Consider the following 11,323-nt stretch of genomic DNA (forward strand, 5'->3'; position numbering starts at 1 on the left):
GCGGATCTCTGTGAGTTCGAGGCCAGCCTGGGCTACCAAGTGAGCTCCAGGAAAGGCGCAAAGCTACACAGAGAAACCCTGTCTCGAAAAAACCAAAAAAAAAAAAAAAAAAAAAAAAAAAAAGAAATGTTCCTTGTATTCCTGATCTTTCTAAGACCTTTATCATGAAGGGGTGTTGGATTTTGTCAAAGGCTTTTTCAGCATCTAAGGAGATGATCATGTGGTTTTTTTCTTTCAGTTTGTTTATATGGTGTATTACATTGACTGATTTTCGTATGTTGAACCATCCTTGCATCCCTGGGATGAATCCTACTTGGTCGTGATGGATGATTGTTTTGATGTATTCTTGGATTCGGTTTGCCAATATTTTGTTGAGTATTTTTGCATCAATGTTCATGAGGGAGATTGGTCTGTAGTTCACTTTCTTTGTTGCATCTTTGTGTGGTTTGGGTATCAGGGTAATTGTAGCCTCATAAAAAGAGTTTGGTAGTCCTCCTTCTGCTTCTATTGTGTGGAACACCTTGAAGAGGATTGGTATTAGTTCTTCTTTGAAAGTCTGGTAGAATTCTGTACTGAAACAATCTGGTCCTGGGCTTTTTTTGGTTGGGAGACTTTTGATGACTGTTTCTATTTCTTTAGGGGTTATTGGTCTATTTAAATGGTTTATCTGGTCTTGATTTAATTTTGGTATGTGGTATTTATCCAGAAAATTGTCCATTTCTTCCTGGTTTTCCATTTTTGTGGAGTACAGGTTTTTGAAGTATGATCTGATGATTCTCTGGATTTCCTCGTTGTCTGTTGTTATGTCTCCCTTCTCATTTCTGATTTTGTGAATTTGGGTGCTCTCTCTTTGCCTTTTGGTTAATTTGGCTAGGGGTTTGTCTATCTTGTTGATTTTTTCAAAGAACCAACTCTTTGTTTCATTGATTTTTTGTATTGTTCTCTTGTTTTCTATTTCGTTGATTTCAGCCCTCAATTTAATTATTTCCTGGCGTCTATTTCTCCTGGGTGAGTTTGTTTCTTTTTGTTCTAGAGCTTTCAGTTGTGCTGTTAATTCATTGGTATGGGATTGCTCCATCTTCTTTATGTGTGCATTTAGAGCTATGAATTTTCCTCTTAGCACTGCTTTCATAGTGTCCTATAAGTTTGGGTATGTTGTACTTTCATTTTCATTGAATTCTAGGAACTCTTTAATTTCTGTCTTTATTTCTTCCTTGACCCATTGATGTTTCAGGTGGGCATTATTCAGTTTCCATGAGTTTATGGGTTTTCTATAATTTTTGTTGTTATTGAGGTCTAACTTTAAGGCATGGTGGTCTGATAAGATACAGGGGGTTATTCCAATTTTTTTGTATCTGTTGAGATTTGTTTTGTGTCCAAGCATGTGGTCAATTTTTGAGAACGTTCCATGGGGTGCTGAGAAGAAGGTATATTCTTTTGTGTTAGGATGGAATATTCTGTAGATATCTATTAGGTCCATTTGAGTCATAACATCTGTTAGGTCCTTTATTTCTTTGTTAAGTTTCAGTCTGGTAGATCTATCTTTTGGTGAGAGTGGTGTGTTAAAATCTCCCACTACTAATGTGTGGGGTTTGATGTGTGTTTTAAATTTTAGTAGTGTTTCTTTTATGAATGTGGGTGCTTTTGTATTTGGAGCATAAATGTTTAGAATCGAGACTTCATCTTGGTGGATTTTTCCCGTGATGAATATGTAATGTCCACCCTGGTGTCTTTTGATTGATTTTAGTTTGAAGTCTATTTTATTAGATATTAGGATAGCTACACCAGCTTGTTTCTTAGGTCAATTTGCTTGGAAAGCCTTTTCCCAGCCCTTTACTTGGAGGTAGTGTCTATCTTTGGAGTTAAGGTGTGTTTCTTGTATGCAGCAAATGGATGGGTCCTGTTTTCTTATCCATTCTGTTAGCCTGTGTCTTTTTATAGGTGAGTTGAGACCATTGATATTGATGGATATTAATGACCGGTGATTGTTAATTCCTGTTATTTTTTTTGGTTGTGTTGTGTTGTCCTTCTGTGGTGTATGTTGGTGTGGGATTATCTACTGCTTGATTTTTCATGGATGTGTTTAGCTTCTTTGGGTTGAATTTTCCCTTCTAGTGCTTTCTGTAGGGCTGGGTTTGTGGACAGGTATTGATTAAATCTGGTTTTATCCTGGAATATTTTGTTTACTCCGCCTATGGTGATCGAGAGTTTTGCTGGGTATAACAGTCTGGGTTGGCATCCGTGGTCTCTTAGTGTCTGCATGAGGTTTGTCCATGATCTTCTAGCTTTCATAGTCTCTATTGAGTAGTCTGGTGTTATTCTGATGGGTTTGCCTTTATATGTTACTTGGTCTTTTTCCTTTGCGGCTCTTATTATTTTTTCTTTGTTCTGTGTGTTTAGTGTTCTGATTATTATGTGGCGTGGGGACTTTTTTTTTGGATCCAGCCTATTCGGTGTTCTGTAAGCTTCTTGTATCTTCATAGGTATTTCTTTCTTTAGGTTAGGAAAGTTTTCTTCTATGATTTTGTTGAATATATTTTCTGTGCCTTTGAGTTGGTATTCTTCTCCTTCTTCTATCCCTATTATTCTTAGGTTTGGTCTTTTCATGGTGTCCCAAATTTCCTGGACGTTTTGTGTTACGACTTTTTTGTCTTTAGTGTTTTCTTTGACTGACGAATCTATTTTCTCTATCGTGTCTTCAGTGTCAGAGATTCTCTGTTCCATCTCTTGCAATCGATTGGTTATGCTTGTTTCTGTAGTTCCTGTTCGTTTTGTCAGGATTTCTATTTCCAGCATTCCCTCAGCATGTGTTTTCTTTATTGTCTCAAATTCATTTTTCAGATCTTGGAATGTTTCTTTCATCTGTTTAATTGCTTTTTCTTGGCTTGATTTGATTTCTTCCCATTTTTTGTTCATTTTTTTCTTCCATTTCTTTAAGGGAGTTTTTTATTTCCTCTTTAATGGAGTTTTTCATTTCCTCTTTAAGGGAAGTTTTTATTTCCTCTTTAAGGGAGTTTTTTATTTCCTCTTTAAGAAAAGTTTTTATTTCCTCATTGAGGGAATGTTTTATTTCTTCTTTAAGGGCCTCTATCATCTTCTTAAAGTCATTTTTAGGGTTGATTTCTTCTGTTTCTTCTGTCATGGTATGTTTAGGTCTTGCAGGTGTAGAATCACTAAGTTCTGATGTTGCCATATAGGTCTTTATGTTGTTGCCTGTATTTTTGCACTGGCGTCTACTCATTTCTTCCTCTGTGCGGTGCAGGAGGTGTCTGTGTCTGAGAGTGCCTCTCTTGTTCTAATTTTTAGTCTTTGTTTAGTAGGGGTTCTTGGTTAAATTGGTGCTATTGGGCTATTTCTTCAGGGGCAGCTGATTTCAATTGGTGAAGTATATACTTATGATTCTGGTGATCTGGTTTGATGGCTGGGTAGCGCCTTCTTCTGTGTTCCCAGTTCACGTTTTGTTCATTTGTCAACTCCTCAGCTGATCTTGTTTCTTCAGACTTCAAACTCTGGGGGTCTGAATCCTCTCCTGATGGATTTCAGCTGAGCAGGGTAGTCTCACCAACACCTCCAAGTTGTTGGGTTTCACAGGAGCAGCAGCTGGGCCCTGGGTTGTCCTCAGACAGAGTGTTCAGATTCGTTCTGGTTCCATCCCACGGATAGCTTCTTCCCCAGGTGTTGGGGTTAGAGGCGTCCCTGTTCCAAGCTGTGTCTGCTTGTCTCCGTCCCTGGGCCTGTCTACTTCTGCGGTCCACTGCCGGCCCTGTATGTCCCTGTCGGCTGCCGCTGGGTCTGTCTGCCTCTGGGTGTCGCCACTGGGCCTGTATGTCCCTGTCGGCCACCGCTGCTGGGCCCGTCTACCTCTGCGGGCCGCCACTGGGCCCGTTTACCCCCGCGGGCCGCCGCCACAGGCCTACCTGTGTCTGCTTGTCTCTGCTGCTGGTCCTGTCTACCTCTGTGGGCTACCGCTGGGACTGAATGTCCCTGTCGGCTGCCGCCGCCGGGCCCGTCTACCTCTGCAGGCTGCTGCTGCAGGCCTGCCTGCATCTGCTTGTCTCCTCCACCGGGCCCGTCTACCTCCGTGGGCCGCCGCCACAGGCCTACCTGCGTCTGCTTGTCTTCGCCGCCAGGCCTGTCTCGCAGTATAATTTCTAACTACATTCTAAATACTTGTTTTTATATCCACAGACAAGTCATTTTCATTCTTTTTTGTTTGTTTGTTTTTGTTTTGTTTTGTTTTTTGAGACAGGGTTTCTCTGTGTAGCTTTGTGCCTTTCCTGGAACTCGCTCTGTAGACCAGGCTGGCCTCGAACTCACAGAGATCTGCCTGGCTCTGCCTCCCGAGTGCTGAGATTAAAGGCGTGTGCCACCACTGCCCGGCATCATTATCATTCTTAAGAGATAGGTGTGGCATCAAGAATTATAGAAATGATAGTGCTATGTTCTTCACACTTGGCTGGCCCCAAGTCTGAACAAGTGCTAAAATATAGAGCAGTCTGTTTCAGCAACTCATCCCTAGGATTGGCTCATCACAGTGATAAACAAACAGTCCTGGTCATGCTAACTGCTCACTCCCACTCATTTTGCTCAATTTCCTTTCAATTGTTTTTGCTATGTCTACTTACTTCTTTCTGGAAAAGAAACAATTTTGAGTCTGATTTAGTGATGCATATACATCATGAGGTTAGAGAATTCTCCATGTTTCCATATTCCTCAGGAAAAAAACTTCCCATCTAAGTTCAGATTTATTTTTATTTGACAGTTAAAAGTCTAATTTGGCCTTCTCCAAACCCACACAGTCACAGGTAGTCCCCAGCCCTGCTGCCGGGCCCTCCTCACAATCCCAGGTTACAAAAGGCAGAACTAATGAGTGACCCACCTGCTAATGTAACTGTACCCTTCCCTGGATTCTGCTTCCTAAGACCCTTCCCTAGGCCAATGTCATCCCAGCTTGTCCCTGACCCAGCTGCTACTGGGCCCCCACCCTCAACCCCAATTGGATGTCCTACACTGAGGTGCAGACCACACCAGTGGCCCTTCCCTAGAACTCCAGAAGATTTTATATGACCAGACACAGACCATACTAGTCAGAAGAACAGCCCCAGCACCTCTCCCAGAGGCCAGGGTGATTGTTCCAAAGTACCAGAAGAAGACTCAGACATTATTGGAAAAAGGCTGGATCTAGGGATCCAAGAAGATTTTGGCTTTACAGGGGGCCAGACTGGATTAATAACCCAAGGCCCCCAAATCCCAGTGGAGACACTGTAGTGGACTTGAAGACTCAACAGTCACTAGAACCTTTGGCCATTTAGGCAAAAGACCAGAGTGTAAACAGGAACCAAGGAACAAATTACCCATCCAACAGAGACAAACACAGGAATCAATACCTAGAACTATAATCATCCCAAATCCAGATGCCTAAACACCAGTATAAGGATATCATCAATAACAAAAAGGGCAATATGCCACCACCAGAGCCCAGCTATCCTACAACAGCAAGACCTGAACATTCCAACACAGCTGAAGCACAAGAAAATGACCTTAAAAATAATTTTATGAGGGTTAATAGAGGTCTTTAAAGAGGAAATGAAATAAGATCACTTAAAGAAATTGAGGAAAAGACAACCAAAAAAATCAGAGGAAATAAAAATCTCTTAAAGAATGTCAAGAAAACCAAGAAAAAACAAACAGTTGACAGAAACAAAACTGTTCAAGACCTGAAAATGTAAATAGAATCAATAAAGAGAAAAACAGGGAATTCTGGAAATGGAAAACCTGGAACTGGAACTACAGATGTAAGCATCACCAACAGAATATAAGAGATGAAAGAGAAAATTTCAGGCATTGAAGATATGATAGAGGAAATGGATTAATCAGTCAAAGAAAATGTTAAATCTAAAAAATTCCTAACACAAAACATCCAGGAAATCTGGGTCACTATGAAAAGACCAAACCTAAGAATAATAAGAATAGAAGAAGGGGAAGAATCATGGCTCAAAGGCCCAGAAAATACATTTAACAAAATCATAGAAGAAAATTTTCCCACCCTAAAGAAAAACATACCTATAAAGGTACCAGAAGCCTACAGAACATGAAATAGACTACATCAGAAAAACAAACAACAAACAAACAAAACAAAAAACCTTCCCCTTGCTATGTAATAATCAAACCACTAAATATATAGAATAGAAAAAGAATATTAAAGGATTTAAAGGAAAAGGGCCAAGTAACATATAAATTCAGACCTATCAGAATTATATCCAACTTTTCAATGGAGACTCTAAAAGCCAGAGAGCCTGGATAGACATTTGGGAGATTCTAAGAGACCATGGATGCCAGCCCAGACCACTACATCCAGCAAAACTGTCAATTACCATAGATTGAGAAAAGAAGATATTTCATGACAAAGTCAAATTTAATCAATATCTATCCACAAGTCCATCTCTACAGAAGGAACACTCCACCCAAAGGAAGTTAGCCACACCCATGAAAACATAGGCAAGAGATAATCTCACACCAGCAAAATCCCAAGAAGGGAAACACACACACACACACACACACACACACACACACACACACACACACACGCACACCAGCACCACTACCACCACCACCAACAACAACCACAACAACAAATAACAAGAATTAATAATCCCTGTTCATTAATATTTCTCAACATCAATGAACTCAGTTCACCAATATAAAAAAACACAGGCTAACAGAATGGATACCAAAACAGGATCCATCCTTCTGCAGCACACAAGTAACACACCTCAACATCAAAGACAAACATTACCTCAAAGTAAAGTGTTGGAAAAAGATTTTCCAATCAAACAAACCTAAGATGCAATCTGGTGTAGATATCCTAATATCTAACAAAATACACATCAAATAAAAATTAATCAAAAGAGATGGAGAAGAACATTCCATATGCATCACAGGAAAATGCATCAAGAGGAAGTCTCAGTTTTGAACATTTATGCCCCCAATACAAGGCAACCCACATTTGTAGAAGAAACATTAGTAAAGCATAAATCACATATTAAACACTACACACTAATTATGGGAGACTTCAACACTCCACTCTCACCAGTGGACAGGTCATCCAGACAGAAACTAAACAGAGAAATAAGGGAACTAAAAGATGTCATGACTCAAATGATCCTAACTAATATTTATGGAACATTTCACCCAAACACCAAATAATATATTTCTTTTCAGCACCTCATGGAAACTTCTCCAAAACTAACCACATACTCAGTCACAAAACAAGTATTAACAGACACACACACAAAATATAATAACCCTGTGTATTTGATCAGATCACCATGAATTGAAGTTGGGATTCAACAGCAACACAAACTACAGAAAGCCTGCAAACTCAAGGAAACTGAGCAACTCTTAACTGAATCATCACTGAGTCAAGGAAGAAATAAGAAAGAAATTAATGACTTCTTAGAGTTCAATGAAAATGAATGCACAACATACCCCAACTCCTGGGAGGAAAGTTCATAGCACTAAGTACCGTCAGAAGGAATTTGGAGAAGTCTTACTAGACTTAACAGCACACCTGAAAGTTCTAAAACAAAAAGAAGCAAACATGCTCAAGATGGTAGGAAATTATCAGAGGGCTAAAATCAATAAAATAGAAACAGAACAACCTAAGAAGAATCAATGAAACAAAGTGTTGATTCTTTGAGAAAATCAACAAGATAGACAAACCCTTATTCAAACTAACTAAAAAGAAGAGGGAAAATATACAAATTAACAAAAACAGAAAGGAAAAGACAAAAATAACAACAGATACTGAGAAAATACAATCATTATGTCAATACTTCAAAAACTTCTACACCACAAAATTTGAAAATCTAAAAGAAATGGGCGAATTTCTTGATAGATACCATATACCAAAATTAAACCAAGATCAGGCAAACAATTTAACCCTTAAGGAAATAGAAGCAGTCATTAAAAGTTTCCGAGCCACGAAAAGCCCAGGACCAGATGGTTTCAGCGCAGAATTCTACCAGACTGTCAAAGAAGAGCTAATACCAATACTCCTCAAATTATTCCACACAATAGAAAGAGAAGGAACATTGCCAAACTCTTTTTATGAGGCTACAGTGACCTTGATACCCAAACCACACAAAGATGCAAAAGTTTGTGAAAGTAGAGAGGACAAATGGGGAGTAGAAAGGTGCAAGTAAGGGGAGACAAAGGAGATGCAATTACACAATTAAAGAATAAAATAAATCTTAAAAAATAAAATATTCTCTCTCTCTCTCTCTCTCTCTCTCTCTCTCTCTCTCTCTCTCTCTGTGTGTGTGTGTGTGTGTGTGTGTGTGTGTTAAAAATAGTGAGAAGGGAGGTATCCTTTATGGCCAGATGATGCTATATCTAGCAGTGTTTGTTTCTCAAACAAAATTCCCAGTTCTCTGTGTGAGGTGCTTTATGAGTTGTTGGCCAAGGAGGCTTCTATTTCTTCCCTTTCACTGACTCCTTCACCTTCATTTATGTCATTCATTAGTTATTTCCATACTTATCTTAAATCATATTTAACTGAATAACACATTTTCCACTAATTTTGACATTTTCTGTCTTATAGACAATGGTGATGTCTTAGTGAGTTTCTGTCTTAGTTTCTTTTGCTGTTGTGATAAAATACATGGATAGAGCATTTAAGAGAGAAATAACTTATTCAGCTCATATTTCATGAATTCAGTCCATCATAGATTGGAAGAAAAGACACCAGGAGTTTAAAGCATCTGGTCACATTGCATCCACAATCATGAACAAAATGAGACAAATCCAAGTTAGTACTCAGCTCACATTCTCCACCTTATATATATTCTGAGATGCTCTCTCCAGGAACTGGCACATCCTCTACTTAAGATGAGTCTTCTATTGCTTAGTCCTGTCAGGGAGAAAATTCTCACAACAGATGGTAAATTTTTGTTACTGATCTCATGGTATGAAAAATAAAATGAAAGGTAACCAGGAAGTAGGAAAAATAAATGTTAGAAGGATATAAGAATAAAAATATTTTGAGCAAAAAAGGATTTATGTATAAAGATTAAGATAGCTGGATGTTTCTTCCAAAATGGTGAAAACAGCATGAAGGACTTAAAGTTACAAAGCTCTGAGTATGCTATATAACATATATAAAATGTGAGATTTAGAGATGATATATGTATGACATTAAATCTAATTCTAAGGACAAAGTCAATACATTGTCATCAAATCTCTACTACTTCTATCAATGGAGTTATTTATGTGCTCTTCGTAATAGTTATAAGGACTGACTAAGAGTAAAAAATAATGTCTAATTAAGGTTCATTTAAAAGTATTTAGTTTTGCCCAAGATTTATACAAATATTGCACGATGGTTAAAAAAATACCAGACCTGAGTAACTGACCTCTGGGTGCTCAACAATCATATTTGAAGGCCTATACTAATGTGATCAAAGGAAATAGAAGGGCAATATGTTCCTCCCTGTCCTCCAAAGTCAACTAGCTTCCAGGGAACTGTGGAACATCACTCAAAATGTCCTGCAACTTTGGCAAGTCCCCTCTTCTCTTGCTTGAGGTGATCATGGAGAGCCTATCTGGTGAGTCTAACTGGTGTCGTACCTACAAAGGGGAGGATAAACCCCAAGGACAACATTTATTCAATGCTTCCAGGCAAAGCTGCAGTCAAGCTTTTTATTTATTTGTGTAAGAAGGGACAAATGATAAAAAGTGAGAGTAGAGGACCCAGAGTTTCCTTCTAATCCAAGTGACCCTAAGGACAAAATCCCACCTAGCCTTGAAAGAAAAATAAGAAGGGTTAATTTCGTCATATGCATGATTTTAAGCACTCACTGGGAATGTATAACCACAGATTAAAATGATTGATAGGTTTAACAGTCCAGGGGCCTACCCTGACACCAGACTTTAGACTCATATCCATATGATAAATTATTTAGACAAATAGTTTTCACTAATGACTTTTTCCTTGATAAGGAAAACACTGCTCAGATATACGACTTGGGATCTTGGTTCAATTCAATACTGCAACACCTACCTGCAGCCAAAAGACACAGTCCCATTATTGTTTTAACCTAAAAATTGAATGATGGTTGAATTTCTTCTCTTCCTCCCACCCCAGAAACTATTTGGAAGGACCTCACACTCGCCACTCCAACAACTATCAAATTTTCTAAAAGCAGATCCTGGGATCGTAACTCTTAAATCCATTCTTGGAGGCCAAAACACGAAGTTCAAAAAAGTTCCAAATAGAGGGATGCCTTGGTAAGCCTATCAAGAGACCCTGGTGTACTTTGATTCAGACAATAAAAAATATCCCTTGTTCTGGCTTCTGATTCTCTGTGAGGGCCTGTAATGCTAATAACTCTTGCTTTGACTTCTTCACATCTCTTTCCAGGCATTAGTCAAGGGCTTCCTTTAATTCTTCCTCCTGGCTACTATACAAATAAATCTACCCATGTACTTTTGGGATCTTTAAGATAAGCTCACTAGAGGAGTACCACAATTCCCATACCTAATGCTCCCTTTCATCTTAAGAAGCCAGATTAGTCATTACCCCAATTCTGTAATAACAGTTACCTCTTTGGGGGAGAGAACAGTGAACAAGGGGTGGAAATTGGCTAAGCACTTTAGTGTAAGAAGACCCCAGAGGAAATTAAGCAGTTTCTTTCTTGGCTAAAGATCACAAATTTTCTTGGGCATTTTGGCAGCCTTTCCTTTTTGGAGGTCAGAGATGCCAGAAGAGTTTAGGAGATCTGATCACTGATCTGGTTCCTAAATGATTTTAAGATTACCTCTTCAGAATGGGAAATGTTAGAGTAGATATAAAGGGTCCTTCTGGCAAAGAGAATAGAATCTCTGGCCTGGGTGGAGATCTAAACTTCCAGTTGGACAGTGTGGTTTTTTAAATGAGCATTTTCCTCTACAGGCCCATGTATTTCAACAGTTCGTTATACTCTTTGGAGAGGTTATGGAACTTTTAGAACAAATAGCCTTGCCGGAAGAAATACATCACTGAACACTGAACATAGTCTTTAAGAGTTTATAGCCTTTCTCCACTTCCAGTCAATTCTCACTGTTTCTGCATGTGGACAATGATGTGATCTCTTAGCTTCCTAATCTGTCCATCTAGAAGTATGCTTTCTCAGCTACTATGGACTCTTTCTCTAGAACTGTAAGCCAAAAATAATCTCTTTCTTCTATAAGTCATTTTTGGTCTTGGTATTTTATCACAGAAAGCAAAAGTACCTAATACAGTGTCATTGGCCTGGCTACGGGACTACCCCTATGGAAGGTGGGT

Source organism: Peromyscus leucopus, chromosome X (assembly GCF_004664715.2).
Source record: "Peromyscus leucopus breed LL Stock chromosome X, UCI_PerLeu_2.1, whole genome shotgun sequence".
NCBI classification, from domain to species: domain Eukaryota; kingdom Metazoa; phylum Chordata; class Mammalia; order Rodentia; family Cricetidae; genus Peromyscus; species Peromyscus leucopus.